We start from the raw sequence: 19697 nt of genomic DNA on the forward strand, positions 1-19697 counted from the left end.
GAATGGCTTTGTGACATCTGGTAGTGCCAGAGCTGGTGCAGAAGTGAGAGCTGCTTTTAGCGCCTCAAAGGCTTGTTGTTCTTTTTCTGTCCACACCAAGGATGGTCCTTGCCCCCAGTGCTGGAGTATAGGGGTTTGGCTAAGTCTGCGAACCCTGGAATCCACAGACGGCAATATCCCACTGCCCCTAAGAACTCTCTGACTTGCCTTTTGGTGGCGGGTACAGGTATCTGCAATATGGCTCGGATTCTGCTCTGAGAGAGGGCTCGATGTCCCCCAGTCAACTCATATCCCAGGTACGTTGCCGTCTGGGTGCAGAATTGAGCCTTTTTTGCTGACACCCTATAGCCCAACCTTTGTAACTCTTGCAGGAGACTCAAGGAGGCGTGCTGGCATTCCTCCTCAGTTTCAGTAGCTATCAGCAGGTCATCGACATACTGTAGCAAAGTGACCTCAGGGTGTCTTTCCCGGTACCCCTGTAGATCCCTACTTAAGGCCTCATCAAAGAAGGTTGGTGAGTTTTTGAACCCTTGGGGAAGGCATGTCCAGGTTAACTGCCCTGAATAACCTCCTTTAGCGTCTGTCCATTTGAATGCAAAAATCAGCTGACAAGTGGGGAGAGAAGCAAGGAGAAGAAAGCATCTTTGAGGTCTAGGACCTCCCAGTCGACCACCCTGTCAGGAGGAATGAAGCTCAGCAGAGTGTAGGGGTTGGGTACCATGGGGTGGATAGTTTCCACTCTCCGGTTTACCTCCCTCAGGTCCTGTACTGGCTGATAGTCATTAGTTCCAGGCTTTTTAACTGGTAACAGCAGGGTATTCCAGGCTGACTGATAGGGGATTAATATCCCCGGGTCCCTCAGGGGCTTGATGTGCACTGCTATGCCTTGTCGGTTGTCCAAAGAAATAGAATACTGGCGTACGCGCACTGGGCTTGCTATACTGCAGAGTTGCACCAAGATGGGTGGTTGGTGCTTTGGCAGCCTGGGGGGTTTGTTTCAGCCCATATGCCCAGGACTTGAGTCCTCCACTGTGCCAACAAGGCGGAGCTCCCTGAAGCCTCTGCGGCTTCCTCCTCAAACAGGACATGTTTCTCAGACAAGGGAGTTGAGTACAGGATGCACTGCGGGGTCTCAGGAAGAGATAGTGGTCCTTTCCGAACTGAAGGAGGTGGTGGCATGCAACTTTTCTAGCAGATCTCTCCCAAGCAGCGGGTATGGGCAGCCTGGCATAACTAGAAAGCAGTGTGTACTGACCCCTTTTCCTCAATCTGTGAGCCTGGCAGTAGTCCATGGATATATTTTGGGCTGCCCTGTTGCCCCCCCATGGGAATCCTGGTTTTGGTTAGTGGTCCCACAGCCTCTTTAAGGACGGAGAAGGTAGCTCCCGTATCAACAAAAAAGTCCGCAGGCCGGCCCTCTACCTTCAAGGTTATCATGGGCTCCCTGAGGGCCAAGAGGGTAGGAGCCCCGACCCCTTCATTGGGAGCTTTCCAGGAGGACCTGGGCGAGCCTCTCCTTGGGCCTCCCCCTGTTGGGGCACTCGTTTTTTCCAATGCCCGAATTGCTTACAGACTGCACACTGGTCGCGGGCTAACGTTTTTCCTCTACGGGAGTGTCCTCCTGGGGGAGTTCTGCGGCTTCCTGGAGGTGGGCCTCCCTGTCTTTGGGGTGGCCTAGTTTCCTGCAGTGTGGCAATGACAACTCTTGCCGTCTTTTTAGTGGCTGCTACCTCAGCTGAGTCCCAGTTATTGAAGACCTTTTGAGCTATTTCCACTAACTCACTGAGATTTTTCCCTTTAAACCCATCTAATTTCTGCAACTTCCTCCTGATATCTGGGGCCGACTGGGATACAAAGGCAACATTAATAGCTCTACAGTTTTCAGGGGCCTCCGGGTCTATGGGGGTGTAAGTCCAGTAAGCCCTGAACAATCGCTCTAAGAACTGGGCCGGACTTTTCCCACTTTCCTAAGCCAATCCACTAACCTTAGACATATTTGTGGGCTTCCTACATGCTCCACAGAGGCCCAGCAACAGAGTCTGACAATATTGGGTCAGCGACCCCCTACCTTGGTCAGTGTTAGGGTCCCAGTCTGGTCTATGGTTGGGGAAGCGAGTCTCTATAAAGTCTGCATCGGATGCCGGCTGCCCATTTGGGCCAAGAATGGCTTTTCTCACCTCCCGGTTTATGCCCTCATGTTCTTCGGATGTGAAGAGAACCTGGAGGAGCTGCCGGCAATTGTCCTATGTGGGTTGGTGATTATGAAACACCGTTTCTAAGAAGGAAATGAGACCCTGTGGTTTTTCAGAAAATGGAGGGTTTGGGGCCTTCCAGTTATACAAATCACTGGTAGAGAATGGGGCATAAGCCATAAAAGGGCAGTCACTCCCGGGCAGAGGGGCCACCTGGCACAGTGGTAAGATAGCCCTGAGGTCTCCCAATGAGTCTGGCGAAGGGGGTTGGTGTCCCCTTCCACGGGTTCTTGGTGGACTACAAGGTGGTTCTGGGGTTGCTTCTCTCTCACCCTGGGCCTCTTGTCCCCTACCTAATTCTAGGGCCCTTCCCCCTCTCCCATCCTGCTCGTCTCCCCTGTCTTGGGCGGCCTCAGGGGGAGCATAAGGCGGAGGTCGCCATGGATCACACAGGGGGTCTTCACCATGCAATGGGAAGACGAGGGGGGGCGGTTCAAGGTGGGGGAGGGGGGTCCCGTTGCGTCTTTAGAGACTTATCAGGGAACGGAGATGCTCTACGCCTGTTCCCTGGGGTCTGGCTGGAAGTGCCTGTGAATAAGACTTGAGAGGGTTTGACATCAACACACTTGGTTAGGTATTGGGGTCTTTCAATAGCTATGTCAATCCAGACATCGATATACGGAACTTAGTCTGGGTGACCTGGGTCACTATAGACCACTCGCCATATACTGAGTAGGAGGGATAAGTTGAAGGAGCCCTCTGTTGGCCAGTGAGTGCCAAAAGAAGGCCACTGTCATTCACATAAAATCCTAAGAGTGGGGGCATTGACCCTGCACCGTAATCCCTGACGCACCTGGAAAAGCTGAGAAGTTTTTCAGGAGACAGCCCAAGGGGGTTTTCTGAGCCGACGGACCCTGTCCCATCCTGAAAGCTGGCCGAAAGCGGGAGAGAATTTAGAAGTTAGATCGAGGAAGGGTTCCACTGGGACCCACAGGTGGGGAGTCCCACGTCCTGTCGTGGTCTGCAAAGGAAAAGATGGCGGTGGATTTCTCAGATGTTTAGGGGCTCTGGTCCAGAGGCTCCCAATCACTTCTTCTTTTTCTCACAGTAAAAACAACACAGTACTGGCCCCTGGGGGAGACGATCCCCCATTCTTGATCTCCCTTTCCCGACTTGAACAGAGCCGCAAGACAGACAAAGGAGGGGGAGTTTTTTCTTTCAGGTGTCCGCCTGGCTGTGTCCCTCTTGGGAACTTAGGTGCGTCTTGGCTAAGGTGACCTGTACAAAGCCCTGCCCGGTCGCTCCCTATCACGGGGAGTGCATGGCCATTATGCCACACGCCGCCGCCACAGAACCACAGGTTAGGACCCACTCAGACCCCGTAGCCAAAGTCGTGGGCCACAGACTCAGTGGCCGTAAGCAGTCACCGAGTTGCTCTCACTCATGCATTCACACAGAGGTTAAACAATTCCTTCCCCCAATACCCTGTGATATCCACTACCATATCCTGAGCTGGATATCCTTAGTGACGTCTCACAAGGATACCGGAGGTGACCCTTGTGCTGCGTCCAGCGGGTCCAGCCCCCAGAAAACTCTGTACAGAGACCTACTCACCAAGAGACGTCCCTCGTCCCGGCGCCACTGATCAATGGGGTCCCCAGTCTACTGCGGGGTGGAGGAACATCTCTCCGTGGCCTCCCTGCAGCCACTAGGGCCTGTCCCGATAGGATTTGCCCGGGAGGAGCCAAAACTCCTCCGGTCTGGGTCCGGTCAGCGGTTGATCTCACTGGGGCCTCCTAATGTTGTAAACCAGCAGATCAAGGGGACTCAGACACCAGAATCCAATCAGCCAAATTAGTTTATTGATACCTGCACAGGGGCTGTCACCACTCTATGCCAGGAGGGAGAAGCAGCCGGGAACAAAGCCTTTGTGGTTTTCTTATACCCTGGGGGCTGGCAGCTATGCAAGCGAGCAATCACAGAAGCAGAACTTTGTGGTTAGTCATTAATCAAGCGAACAATGGAAAGGTACACTGAGGGACAAGGGACTTTTCCTGGAACAGGACCTCTCTATTCTTTTTGGGAACAGGCCTCCTTGACTCCCGCCTCCCTCCTCTGGGAACTTCCTCTTGGAACTTCCTCTTGGAACTTTTACTAATAGTTAGAGCAAGACTGACTCCACTTTAGATTTACAGGAGCCATCTTTAGTCTATCTACTTCAAAATGTTATCCCCATGATTAAGCCACACATGACTATATTTTGAAAAAGAATAAGTTTAAGGACTCACACTTCCTAATTTCAAAACATATTACAATGCTACAGAAAACAAAATAGTGTGATACTGGTATAAAAACAGACCAATAGAATAGAAAGTCCCCAAATAAACCCTCACATACATGGTCAAGTAATCTTCAAAAAGGGTTCCAAGACCATTCAATGGGCAAGATAGTCTCTTCAAAAAAAGGTGTGTGGACGACTGGATATCCATATGCAAAAGAATGAAGCTGGACCCGTACTTTTCACTATATACAAAAATTAACTCAAAGCGGGCCAGATACAGTGTCACACCTATAGTCTCAGCACTTTGGGAGGCCAAGGCCAAAGGATCACCTGAGGCCAGGAGTTCAAGAACAGCCTAGGTAACACAGCAAGACCCCATTTCTACAAAAAATAAAAAATAAATAAATTAGCTAGGTGTGGTCACATATACCTATAATCCCAGCTACTCAGGAGGCTGAGGCATGAGGATTGCTTATGTCCAGGATTTCAAGGTTATAGTGAGCTATGATCATTGCCACTGCACTCCAGCCTTGGTGTCAGAGTGAAAGCTTATCTCAAAAAAATAATAATAATAATAATAATAATTCAAAATGGATGAAAGACCTGTATGTGACAGATAAAACTCTTAGAAGAAAACATGGGAGAAAAGCTCCATGACATTATATTTGGCAAAGATTTCTTGCCTGTTGACACTAAAAGCACAGGCAACAAAAGCAAAAATAGACAAATTAGACTACATCAAACGTAAAACCTTTCCTGTATCAAAGGAAACAATAGTAGAGAGAAAACCTATGAATTGGAGAAAATATTTGTAAATCATATATTTGATAAGGGGTTAATATTCCAAATCTATAAAGAACTCCTACAACTTAACAACAAAAAATAACTCACTTATAACATGGGCAAGGATCTGAATAGTCATTTCTCCAAAGAAGACAAACAAATGATCAAGAAGCATGTGAAAAGACATTCAACATCACTAATGATTCAGGAAATACAAATAGAAACCATGAGATAGTGCATTATACCCATTAGGATGGCCAATATCAAAAAAACCAAAACAAAACAAAACAAAAAAACAGAAAATGGCAAGTGTCAGTGCGGACATACAGAAACTGAAACCCTTGGGCACTGTTGACAAGATTATAAAATGGTCCATCCACTATGGAAAAAGGTATGGCAATTCCTCAAAATGAAGAAAATACAATATAAATTTATGTGCACTTTCCAAAATACTTAGAGTAAAAAATAGAAAATAGAATTAAGAGAATATTAACAAATCGATCATAACAGAGATTCAACCCCTCTCTCAATTATTGATGATCAAACCAAGAAAATTACTGACTTGAACAGCAGAACTGATATTCTGATCTATCCTAAATAGATGTGAGAGACACACCAAGTTTGCAGAAAGACACATACAAACATGTTAATATTCTCTAAAATGATATATAGGTTCAATGTAATCTCAATGAATTTTTTTTCTGTTTTTCATGTGTAGAATTTGACAAGGTGATTCTATGATATGAGAGCATCAGGGACCAAGAATAGCTATGACACCCCTGAAGGAAAGAACAGGGAGGGGGATCTGCCCTTACTGGCACAGAGACATTATTCTAAAGTGGAAGTAATTAAGACAGAACAGTACTGGTATGGACATAGGCAAATAGACAAATTAGACAGACATAAGAGAAAGCCTAGAGATAAGCCAAAGATGCATAGACACTTGGATTTATGACAAAGTGGACATTATATCACTGAGGACAAGATGAACAAGTAACAAATGGTCTTAGAACAACTGGTTATTCACAGAAAAAATAAATTGGATCCTTACTTCAAAACATACAGAAAAATTAATTCTAGGTAGATGAAAAGCATAATGTAAAAGACCAAACCACAAATCTTTTAGAAGATAATATCCAAGAACATCTTTATAAACTCAAGGTAGAAAAGGATATTTTAAACAAGACACAAAAATGCATTAACCATGAAGAAAATGACTGATGCACTTTTAAATCAAGAACTTTTCTGTTTATCAGAAAAAAGTCAAAAACAAGAGATATTATCTACAACAAACATAAAGGATTTGTATCTAGGATATGTAAAAAATCTAGGATGTAAAAGATAAAATAAAATCTCAGGAACCATTAAGAGAAAGGCAAATATTAATAACACAATAGGAAAATGGCAGCAAACATGAAAATATGTTCAATCTCATTATTATTCAGGAAATGAAAATTGAAACCACAATAAGGTATCATTTCCCATATACCAAGTTGGTGAAAATTTTAAATGCAGGTATCATCAAGTGTTAGAGCAGAGAATGAAGCCACATATCAAAGGAGTGTAAACATTATAGCAACAGTTACCTTCTAAAGTTGAACATGCGGCCAGGCGCAGTGGCTCACGCCTGTAATCCTAGCACTCTGGGAGGCCGAAGTGGGGGGGGGGGGTGAGGGGGGACTGCTCAAGGTCAGGAGTTCGAAACCACCCTGAGCAAGAGCGAGACCCTGTCTCTACTATAAATAGAAAGAAATTAATTGGCCAACTAACATATATATAGAAAAATTAGCCGGGCATGGTGGCGCATGCCTGTAGTCCCAGCTACTCAGGAAGCTGAGGCAGAAGGATTGCTTGAGCCCAGGAGTTTGAGGTTGCTGTAAGCTAGGATGACGCCATGGCACTCACTCTAGCCTGAGCAACAAAGCGAGACTTTGTCTCAAAAAAAATAAAATAAATAAAATAAAGTTGAACATGTGCAAACCCAATCACTCAGCAATCCATTCCAAGTACTAACTTAGCCTAAACCAGGAATTCTCAACCTCAGCAGTGGCATTTGGGGTGTGGGGCAGCAGAGAGGGGAGTTTGTCGGGATATGAGGCTGTCCTGCACATTCCAGGGTGTTTAGCAGCACATCTGACCACTATATACGAGATGCCACTAGCACCTTACTGCTCAGTTATGACAACCAAAAGTGTCTCCCTTCCTCCCACCTCCATCTCCTCCCCCTCACCTCTCTTGAGAACCACTGCCTTAGAGGAATTACTGTACCTGTGCACCAGGAGACCCTCACAAAAACGCTCACTGCAACTGTGTTTACTTATAAGTAGCAGAAAACTAAAGACAGCCCAAGTGGCCATCAATAGAATGGATGCTATGGAATACAACAGAGAAAGTGAATGAAGAACTTCAGCAACACCTCCCATGAATAAATCTCAAAAACACATTGTGCAAGAAAACATAAAACTTCCTTTATGATTTCATTTGATAAGGGCCAAAAAGTTAAGCAAAACTAAAAATATATTATCTGAAGATACATACATATACCTAGTAAAACTATAAAGAAAATCAAGGAAATGATTAAGAGGAACTTCAGGATAGTAGTTACCTTTGCAGAAAAAAGATATAATTGTGAAATTAATTCACAATGAATAAAAGACTTAAACCTAAGGCAGCAAACTATAAGAATTCCAGAAGAAAATGTTGGAAAAACTCTTACAGATACAGGCATAGGCAAAGAATATATGAAGACCACCCCAAAAACAATCACAGCAACAAGAAAAATAAATAAATGGGACCTGATCCCATTTAAAAAGCTTCTCCACAGCCAAGGAAACAATCAATAGAGCAAACAGACAATCTACAGAATGGAAGAAAATATTTGCATGCTATGGATCCGATAAAGGGCTGATAACCACAATCTACAAAGAACTCAAGCAAATCAGCAAGAAAAAAATCAAACAGTCCCATTAAAAACTGGCCAAGACATGAGCTGAAACTTTTCAAAAGAAGATAGACTAATGGCCAACAAACACATGAAAAAAATGCTCAACATCTCTAATCATCAAGGAAATGCAAATCAAAACCACAATGAGATATCACCTAACTCCAGTAAGAATGGCCTGTATCAAAAAGTCCCAAAACAACAGATGCTAGCCAGGATGCAGAGAGAAAGGTACACTTACACAGTCTTGGTGGGACTTCAAACTAGTACAACCTCTATGGAATATAGTATGGAGATACTTCAAAGAACTAAAAGTAAACCTATCATTTGATCTAGCAATCCTACTACTGGGTATTTACCCAAAAGAAAAAAAATTATGAAAAAGATACTTGCACTTGAATGTTTATAGCAACACAATTCACAATTGCAAAGATGTGGAAACAACCCCAGTGCCCATCAATACATAAGCAGATTAATAAAATGTGGTATATGTATACTATGGAGCACTACCCAGCTATTAAAAAAATGATGATGATCTGGTATCTTTGGTAACAACCTAGATGGAATTGGAACTTGTAATACTTCTTTCTCAGTGAAATATCATAAGAATGGAAAAACAAACACCGCATCTACTCAGTACTAAATTGGAACTGATCAACACTTAGGTGCACATATATAAGTAAAATTCAAGGGAAATAAGTAGGGAGGAGGAGAAAGGTGGGGATGAGTAAATTCACACTTAATGGGTACAGTGCATACCGTCCCCAGGGGCATGGAATTGTGGCCCCAGCCAGTGCTTAGTCCCGCCCCTCCGGCCCGGCTCCGCCCCCACCCCACTTTAGCCAGTCCCCGCCCAGCCCCGCCCTCACTCTGACCCCACCCATCTCACCCCGCCCTAGTCCCACCCACCCGGCTCCGCCTCCCCATCCATAGCAGGAGCGCCCCCTTGCGGCCCTCAGAGGCATACTGACTGAAGAGAACACAAATTTGACTCAAACTGTACAAAAGCAAAGTAGGTAACCATAATGTATGTACCCCCATAAAATTCTGAAATGAAAAAAAAGATGCAATTGTGGCAGACATACGGAGGTACCTAAGGCTTTGATAAGAAGGTTCTATTTCTTAAACTGAGTACAATATTCAGAGTTGCTTCATAAGTATTTAAACTGTTCCTGTGCATTTTATATATTTTGGTATATATGTTTTACATACTCACATAACACACACAGAGGCACAGGGGCACTTGCAAAGAAACACCTTAGCAAATATTCTCGAGCTGACCCAGTCAAGTGCCTAATGAGAAGATTGCTACTCTGTAGTGATGAAGGAGTCACAGACAAAAGACATTCATCTGTAGTGTTCCAGAGCACACATGTCTTGCACAGCTGGAAGAAAATTAGAAGTCATCTCCCCACTCAACAGTCTGTACCATTATAAAGCAACTCCTCATGGAATCCTTGTAAAATTATATACCTGAATTTTCTCAAAGTCCAGCCAGTCTGTAACCCAACTTCTACACAAAGGGTCTCTGACCACTACCTCTGGTCAGCTTGATGTCACACTTCCTCTGCCTTGTGAGAAAAGCTCATCACCTGACTAGACTGTAAGCTCCAGGAATCACAGACACAAGTCTCCACAAGTGCCCTCAGTGAATCCAGGTATGTGGCCGTGATGTCATGGGGTGCCAGCCTTCCTTCTGTTCTGATCTTCCTTGGCACTAACACAGGCTTGCTGCAGGTAGAAGCCAGGTGTGTGAGGTGTGGGAGAAAGATCTTGGTCCTTCAACTCCCCCAACCCCCATTCGTAAGTCAGTAGCCCAGTAAAAATGTGCAATATAGAGTCATCAGTGACAAGGTGACTTTACCAAGTCACTTACCTTCTCTGTGCTCGTCTCCTTACCAGTAAAATGGGATTATCATGGTACCTACCCCTCATTAGTTTGTGAAAACAATGAGAGTCAATATGTGTAAAGCACACACAACAGGCCTGACTTCACAAGTGTTAGTTATCATTTCAAATCCACAACCCCTCACTCACAATCCCAAAAGCCAAAAATGCTTGGGAAAATGGCATGTCTTTTTTCTAAAATTTTGCAACAAACTCTTTGGCAGCAAAACCTGAACTGATCTAAGCCTCTTTATAATCTCTAATTCTGTTAATACTTACTATAGATATCCATACATTTTGCTGTAGAAATTATAGGTTTGATTAAGGGGTGCTTCAGAATGACTTTGATAAAATTCAGACATTCTGACTTCTTCCCCATGTCCAGCCAGGTTTGGGTCAGGGAGCCTGACCTGTGTTACCACTTCACAGCTGCTCTGCCTCTCAGCAGCTCATCACTGTTTCCTCTTCTGTGCCTTAGGCTGGTCCCATCCACTTGCCAAGATCCAGACAGACAGCCTCCAACTCGTCATTCCAGCACCAGACTATCCTGAGGGTCTGCAGAGAACCTTATAGGGTCACAAAACAATTATGCTCTGAAATAAAATCAAGGCCCACTCACAGCCTGGCTCCTAGCCTTGCCTGGTCCCACCTCAGCTCAGGCCACCCCATCCCCTGCAATGTCCTTCTCCATCCAGCGAGCTTCCCATTACAGGCTCCTCTATCACAGCTTTCAGCAAGACAGACTGAAATGACCCATCTTCAAATCAACCCTATCTTTGTATTCCCATAAACCAACATGGCTTCTGGTATACAAGAGACATTCACTCAATAAATACTTGCTGAACCAAACTATTCGTGCCACTGAGCAAACAGACACATTCCAGGGTACTTCATCCACCTCAACCTACAGCAGGTCTTCACTTTTTAGCTTCAAGACAGCTATTTTAATAAGAACTAGAAATTCTTAAAATATGATTGACCCTAGCCAAAATTTAGACCTAAAAGATTCTCTGAAACCATGCATGGGAAATGTCTGTCAATGGAGGGTCTACTACAGTGAACTCAGCCAGGTCAGAATTGGATAACCAGACACAATACTGAGCAGAAATCCATTCTCCCTTTGACTGTGCTCCCCAGGCCCTCCATCCTCTCACATGTGGCTCCTCCATCCTTCTTGCCCCACCTGAGAGAACTGACAGAAAAATAAGAGGTGGGTAACCAGTGCCCTACAGGCTAAGCAAACTCCCAAAGGGAACAGTGTATAGACAGAGGCTGTTGGGCACCCATAGTAAGTGCCCTTCCTTTGGCAAACATCTGAAGTATCTACCGGGCACAAGGCACATAGGTATGATATTTCTGCAATGACAGGGCCACCAAGGAGACGAGATGGGAGAGATCAGGACCAAAAATGGAACCTGGACCCAGTCAGGGAGGTATTTTTTGGCCTCTTACAAAAAGAGTAAGAATTCCCTGAGTAAACAAGGAACAGCATCCCAGACAAAAGGAACAGCACATGAGGGGAAAGCAAAGCCAGTTAGGCCAGACTGGGGAACTTAAGGGAGATAAGGTACAAGAAGAGCCTGGACCAACCATGCACAGCCTCGAAGGCCCCATTAAGGAGGCCTGTCTTTATCCTAAGAACAGTGAAAAATCAAAAAAATATTATAGGCAAAGCATAACTTAATGAGGTTTGCATTTTAACAAGCTTATTCTGACTGCAGTGTGGACAACCAACAGAAGGCACCAAAGCAGGTGCAGGGACATGGACAGAAAGGCTACTGCATGATGGTGGTGCCTATGGAGAAAAATGGGCAAACCTAAGAGATTAAAAAAGTAAAACCAACAACTCTGGATAATTGTGGGAGGAGACAAGAGGGGAAGTCTGATCAGAGAGGCCTCAGCTCTTATGGCTAGAGCACTAGGAGAAGGAACAGAGGGTAGTCACCTGTGCCAAAGCTGCCCAGAGGCCCAGGTAGATAGTCACAACTGGCCCAGGCACCCAGCAAAGAAAAAGCACATTGATTTAAGACTCGGAGCTCCCAGGTCTGAAGAGTCTTGGGAAAGGGGGGAGGAAGGGGGTATCTGATGTTTAAAATGTAAACATTCCAGGGAGACAGAACAACTAAACGCAACTAAATCCTGTCTTGGACCCTATACCACAAAAAGGCAATAGGTGAGACAAACAGAGACATAAATAATCCCTACAGATGTGGGTGTCCTGGTTTTGCTGATTGTTCTGTTAAATAAATGTTAACACCTAGGAAATCTGGATGAGGTGTATATGGAAGTTTTTGTACTAACCTCAAGATAAAAAGTTATTTTTAAAAAGACATTTTATAAAAGTAAATGTCCAAAAGCTGTGCCAGATGCAAAATGCCTCAAGAAAGGTCTTTGTGAGATACGGGAGTACCCTCCCTTCTCCTCATCTCAATTTCTAAAGAGATGAAGGGAAAACAAAGACCCTCAGAAACCTCAACCATTTCCCAAAGAAAGGTCTAAGCGCAGAAAGTCATAGATACTCAAGCCGCTACACGGTCCCGAGAGGAGCCGTCCTGCCGCCAGGGGCATGCAATTGTCGCTCAAGCCTCCGCTTAGTCCCGCCCCTCTGGCCCGGCCCCGCCCCCACCCACCCTATTTTAGCCAGTCCCCGCCCAGCCCCGCCCTCACTCTGACCCCGCCCGTCTTGCCCCGCCCTGGTCCCACCCACCCGGCTCCGCCCCCCATCCGTAGAGGGAGCGCCCCCTTGCGGCTCTCAGAGGCCTATTGTCCCTCTCTCGGTCCCGCCAGGGCCCATCGTCAGCGTGCGGCAATGACGGACGCCTAGGGCGCCGTTGAGAAAATGCAACCTCAGGGCCCGCCGCTCTTGCACACAAGCGAAGCCCTGCCTGCGGCACGAGCAGGCAACGCCTACCTGCGCTGACCTAGCCGGACGCGGAGCTGAGGGCCGAACCAGGGCGCCGCGAGTGGCCTAGCTTAGGGCGTCGCAGCCGCGCAACGTCCGGCAGGAGAGCTCTCGCGGCGCCTCGCCGTCTGCCCGCCACGCCCCCGCCACGCCCCGGTCCCCAGCGACCACCGAGACTCCGGGACCTCCGCACGCCTAGAGAAAACCCGGAAGTGCTCTGTCGGCAGCCAGAACACAAAATAGTTCCACCACCGCAGGGCCGGCCTGTCCCACCACTTACCTATCCTGGCCTCCTCTGTAAGCTTTCCTCGCTCCTAATTGGGAGAGCACGGAGAGTTTCTCTCTCTGGGATGGTAGTTCTTAATTGTAGCCCCAAACTAACAACAACATCTCCTAGGAAACTGATAGAAATGCAAATCCTGAAACCCCCTCAGTCCAACTGAGAAGCTCTGAGGGTGGGCCCAACCGTCTGTGCCTTGTAAGCCCTGGAGGTGGGTGTGATACACACTAGGGTTTGAGAACTGCTGTATAGTTGGGTTTCTCAACCTCCGCGCTCTTGACAATTTGGCCTGGATAATTCTTTGTTATGGGAGACTGTCCTGTGCATTACGGTCGCTTGACAAAACACAGTTAAATTTAAATTTCAGATAATTTTGTTGATCTAAAATTCAGATTTAACTGGGAGTCCCTGTATTTCGTCTGGTGACCTTGCCTACCTCTATCTTTACTTGCTGAAAATACAAGCCAGTTGTAGGATATTGAGCATCCCTGACTACTGGAGGCCAGTAGCACACCACACTCCCTCCACTCCAGTTATGACAACTAAAAATGTTTCCCCCATCCCCCGAGAATCACTGCTCTGTAAGGACTTTGTCCCTATGAAACCTGCCAGCCCGTTAGGAATATAGGATAGTGTACTCCACAGAAAACGGTTCCTTGCCCTTGAAGACTTTGTCTAAACACAAAAATCCTTAGGACCAAACCATGTTGACATGCAAAAAGAAGGTCACGTAATGATGATTTTGTATTTGCTTCTCTCCACCCTGGCACTTCACAGAGGTTTTTAGGTTAGTGTAAAGTGTGTTCTAAAACATATGCGTCAGCAGGGCGTGGTGGCTCACGCCTGTAATCCCAGCACTCTGGGAGGCCAAGGCTGGCGGATTGCTGGAGGTCAGGAGTTTGAAACCAGCCTCAGCAAGAGCAAGACCCCGTCTATACTAAAAATAGAAACAAATTAATTGGCTAACCAAAAATATATAGAAAAAATTAGCCAGGCCCGGTGGCGCGTGCCTGTAGTCCCAGCTGCTAGGGAGGCTGAAGCAGGAGGATTGCTTGAGCCCAGGAGTTTGAGGTTGCTGTGAGCTAGGCTGACACCACGGCACTCTAGCCCAGGCAACAGAGCAAGACTCCGTCTGAAAAAAAAGAAGAGGAGGGGGAGGGGGAGGGGGAGGGGGAAAGAAGAAAAAAAATATGTGTATATATATGGGTCAGGGGAAAAATAACAATAATGCCCATTTGTGAGACTCTGGAACCAAGGGCACATTTAAGTTCCACAAGCAAATTAGAAGGGGATAGAAGATGAGCCCTGGGAAGACGGGGGGGGGGGGGGGGGGGGGGGGGGTGCTTTTTGTATAAGGTAGGGCAGTGTTTCCTAGCTAGCTTTGTTCCCCAGAACCAGTGTCTCATTCATTCATTTAGTCGTTCAATAAGTGTTTAATGAGTGTCCACTCTGTGACAGTTGCTGCTCTAGACACTGCTGTTAGAACAATGAAAAAAAGAGACAAAGAAAAACACTCTTGCCTTCATGATGCTTAAATTCCAGTAAAAGAAACAAATAAACAAGTGAAATATACGGTATATCAATGTGGAAAGTGCTATGGAGAAAAAATAAAGCAAGCAACAGAGATAAATAATTGGGAGAAGACTATTGTGAGTCCAGTTTTAAATAATTTGGTCAGGGAAGGTCTCAGTGAGAAGGCTGTATTTTAGGGAAACACCAAAAAATTTGTAGAGAAAATTCCCCACGCAGAATTCAAGAGGAGAAATATTTGAAGCAGAAAGAATAGCATATGCAAACGCTCTGATGTGGGAGCAAGTTTGCTCCACCTTTGAGGAACCATATGGCTGCAGCTGAGTGAGGAGAGTCAAAGAAATAAGGTCAGAGAGATGAGTTGTAATGAGTTACATTACATATGTAATGTGTATACATATGTAGTGTGCTTGATATCTGCTTCTTCTGGACCTTAATCTAGAGAGAATTCTCACTGCAATGTGGATACTTGCATATGTATTCTATTAAAAGTTAATAAAAGAGTCAGGACCAAGTCTAAGTATTTACAGAGCTCATCTAGACTTTTCAGTATGTTGCCTTGAATTAAGCTACATTTTAAAATTTCAAGTCAAATCTTTTGAAAAGAATTTCAAACTTTGGGTAGAAAGGCAGTGGTCGAAGTTCATAATAGGAACTGGAAAAAATGCAGCCCATTAAGCCAGAATTCTTTGAAATATATATATATTGAAATTGTCTTTAATTTCAGGGATTTTAGGTGAGATAGCCCTCAAGAACCAGGTACCGGGTAGTTTCAAGCCAGAACCCCACCCCCCCCATAATTAATGAACCCAGGATAAAAGGAGGGGCATTACTCAAGATATTGCTGGTTTCTTGAAGCTCATAGGTTAAGCAATGATGCTGGAGGTAATATGTGTGCTGATGAAGATAGAATTGATTAGGTGCACTATGTATGGCTGAGGATTTAATATCCTGCATAAAGTTAAGAATTACTGTTGTCCATGGGGACCATAAATGTATGTATGGTTGGGTGAGTCAGGGATATCCAGAGAAACAGAAATAATAGGAGACATATAGAGAAATTTATTATGAATAATTGGCTCAAAAGATTATGGAGGCTAAGAAATCTCACAATGTGCTGTCTACAAGCTGAAGACCCAGGAAAGCCAGTGGTGTAATTCCAGTCCAAGTCCAAAGGCCTGAGAACCGGGGTAGCCTATGGTGCAAGTCCCAGTCCAAGGGAAAGGAAAGAGCAAATACCTTAGTTCATGCAGGTGGGGCAGGAAGCAAAAGGGGTGAATTCCTCCTTCATCCACCTTTTGTTCTAGGCAGGCCTTCAACTGATTGGATGATGCCCTCCCACAAAGCAGAAAGCAATCCATCTTACTGACTCCAACAATTCAAAGGCTAATGTCATCTGGAAACATCCTCACAGATATACCCAGAATAATGTTTGATCTAGGCACCCCTTGGCCCAGTCAAGTAGATAACCATCACAATGATGAATATCAAGAATACAATGTACATGCTTATATTAATGTACTCCATATTTATGTGTGATGACATATAGTATATACTATGTAAAATTAAGCACATATAATACAAATACAAATAACAATGGAGAAAGGCACTAAACAAACCATGAACAGAGGAGTAAGTTATTCTTTTCCATGTTTTCAATACTGACATAGCAGATGAAAAGAGTTGAAATGAATATAAAGAATTCATCCATTTTTTAGCATATGTCCCTTATACTGAAAAAGTATTTATTTCTCTTAAATTCATATGTAATTGAGAGTTCTACAGCCCATAGCATGTAGCGCCCTTACCTTTCAGTAAAGACATGACAGCGATGAGGTCTCCAGCTTCTGTGTTGGCAATAGACAAAAATGGGCAAGGCCAGATGCAGGGAGAAAAGAAGAGAAGCTGGAAGGCTGCAGAGATATCCAGACATGGGCTGAGGGTAGAGGTGGAGGTGCTGAGAAATGGTTGGATTGGGATATACTTTGAAGGTAGATCTGATGGCATTTGCTGACGTGAGTGCAAGAAAGGAGTCCTAGATGGTTTCTGGTTTTCGACTTGAGCAAAACTGGAAGTGTGCCATTAGCTGACACAAGGAAGGTGGTCATTGGAGGAGCAGATTGGGTCTAGGGTGGGCAGAGATCAGAATGTGTGGTGTGTTGTGGGGTGGAGGGTGTAGTGTGTGGTATATGTGTGATGTGTGTGGAATGTATGGCGTGTAGTGTGTGTGTGTACAATGCCTGTAGTGTGTGTGGTACATCAGTATGAGTGGACTGGGATTACTCCCATGGCCCTTGGGCTGGTGAGAGGCCACATGCTGTGTGGTGAATAGACAGGAACCAGGTAGCCCAGACTTGAATCCTGACACGGCCTCTTAGGAACTTTGTGACCTTGGGTAAGTCTCTTCATCTCATTGGGTCTCAATTTCTTTACGTAAAAATTGTGAACACAATAATAGTATTTATCTCATAGGTTTGTTGTAAGAAGTAACAGAAAACAATATTAAATGGAAAACATTTAGTGCAGCATCCAGCTCAGTGTCATTTATTCATGTTATTAATGTTTTTATCATTCTTGTTATTGTTGTTTTATTATAACAGGGTCGAAATTGTTTGAGAAACACTTATAGCCCAGGATTGATGAAGCCAAAACCAGTGTTTTGCATCAAGCCAGCCCCTCACCCAGGCTGGAACATTCTAGTGGTTGTAGCATGTTTTGCCTCCACCATCTCTTAACTCAAAATGTGTGTTTGCTAATCAATAGATTAAGATTATCACTAACAAGATGAATTAACAGCATATACCCCCAGATGTGACACTCTAGGGAGCACAGAACATCACTTCTGTGGCATTCTTGCCAAAAATAAATGTCCTCTATCTAATAATGAGTGCACAGCCAACAAACCATTCAGCAAGGCAACTGTGCAGAACTCTTAATAAGCGTCAAGGCCAAAAAAGACAAGGAAAGACTAAGGAAATAGCACAGATGAAAAGAGACTAAGAATATAATGGCTATCAATGTGGGATACTATACTGGACATTAGTAAAGAAGCTGGTGAAATTTGAGTAAAGCCTGTAGTTTAGTTAATTGTGTTGTTTGTATCAATGTTAGTTTCCTGGTTTTGAAAACTATAGTATGATTATGTAAAATGTTAGCCTTAGGAGAAGCTGAGTGAAGGGTATACTCTTTACTGTTTTTGTAACTTTTCTGAAACTCTAAAATATTTTCAAAATAAATAGCAAACTTATGTATGTATGTACGTGTCTATACATAGATACATGTCTGTGTACACATCTATGCATAGGAAGGTAAATAAATACAATTTGGTTGCCAAGCCACCAATGTGCCCAAGAGTTTTACCATCTTGAGATTTTCTGATCATCCTGCTCTTTGCAGTGTGATCCTTCCACTGTAAATCCCCTCTTGACTGCTTTCATTATCACTCAAAGGAAACATTTTTTAAAAAAGATTCCTATTGCACTCTCCAGGGAGGATCTCAAGAGACATCTGCTAGTGAGAGCTTGCCAAGGCAATCCCACAGCTCACTGAGGCAATCCCGCGGCTGCCCGCAACACTCCTCCCCAGGAGTGCAGTCTGCACTCCCAGCTGGAGAAGCTACTCACAGAGTGCTGGCTTCCAGAGCCAGGGGCAAGTGGCAGGAGTCTGGTTTGGGCTTGTGGGAAGCTGGGCATTTTTAACTCCATAAATACACTTCCCCAACATGGAAACAAGATCCTTCAACCCCCTACTTCCCATCTTATCCTAGGAAGATATTTTTCCCCTTTTCAACTGTGATTTTTGTTCAATACCCAAGTCTGTGTAATTTGAACTTAAAGAGATCAAACTTTCTCTTTGGTAGAACAGAAATGATCCCTGAAGAATGCCTAAAAGTAATAAATCTCTTGGTACTAAATTAACAGTCACCCTCACTTCTTAGGACAAGAGCATAATTAGTTGCAGAGGTGGGAATTTATTTAGGTGATCACATTAGGATTGATCGAGATAACAGTATTTCTATAATATTAATGGATGTACACTCAAGTATAAGGCTAGTGATATTGATAATAGTATCTCATACATGCATATTATTAACAACTCTATCCTCTGTCTTTATGCTAATAAATTGTAAGCCTTCCTGAAGAAAACTGGCAGTTAGCAGCCACAGAGAGCTCTGTCTTCAGCAGTTTCCCAGTTTAGACCTGGGGCGAGTTGATGCAAACTGAAGGTAACCTCAGCAAGACCTTTGGCTTCCATTGTTTGCACAAAAATACCTTAAGACAGATCATTGAAGAGAATGAGAGAATAAAAAAGCTGTCATAAAAGGCAGTTTTATAATTAGAGAATATCATCTTGTAAATTTTAATGAAATATTTTTTCAGATTATAAATATAATACATGTTCATTAAAAAACAGTATTGCAGGCAAGGCAGAAAGCAGTTAAGGAGACAGTGCTCATCAACTGCCCCTGTAGCCCCACCCCCTAGGTAACCAGCATCAATATTTCAGCAATTATCTGAACAAAGTTTTCCTGTACTTTGACACAACCACATACCTATATTTCCTTTTTTAAAAAAGTTCATATTAGCACATTATGACTTCTGTCTTTAAATTGTTTCATTTTTCACCTAAGATGTTATTCACTGCTCCCATGGCAATAAATTTAGTTTTAAATCTTCATTTTTAATGACTGAAAAGTATCCTATTATTTCAATTTACAATGATTAATTTAACAAATCCCTTAATGGGTGAATCACATTTAGATATTTTTACCTGCGTTTCTCTTATACATAACAAGGCTCTCATGAACCTCCTTTACACATACTGGTTTGCAACACTTAAATGATTATTTTCCCAGGATAAATTCCTAGAAGTGTAATTGCTCAGTGGGAGAATAGGTGTTT

The 19697-nt window shown here is 44.2% G+C and overlaps 1 protein-coding gene across 1 annotated transcript in view; it reads right to left on the bottom strand.

Annotated features, from left to right (window-relative positions):
• Positions 1–13106, bottom strand: part of PGBD2 (piggyBac transposable element derived 2) — a 32340-nt gene extending 19234 nt beyond the window's left edge. The window contains exon 1 of the mRNA XM_076009241.1: positions 12996–13106. The gene's annotated coding sequence lies outside the window, so the exon portion shown is untranslated. The remainder of the gene's footprint in view (positions 1–12995) is intronic.
• Positions 13107–19697: the final 6591 nt, after the last annotated feature.

Source organism: Microcebus murinus, chromosome 13 (assembly GCF_040939455.1).
Source record: "Microcebus murinus isolate Inina chromosome 13, M.murinus_Inina_mat1.0, whole genome shotgun sequence".
NCBI lineage: Eukaryota > Metazoa > Chordata > Mammalia > Primates > Cheirogaleidae > Microcebus > Microcebus murinus.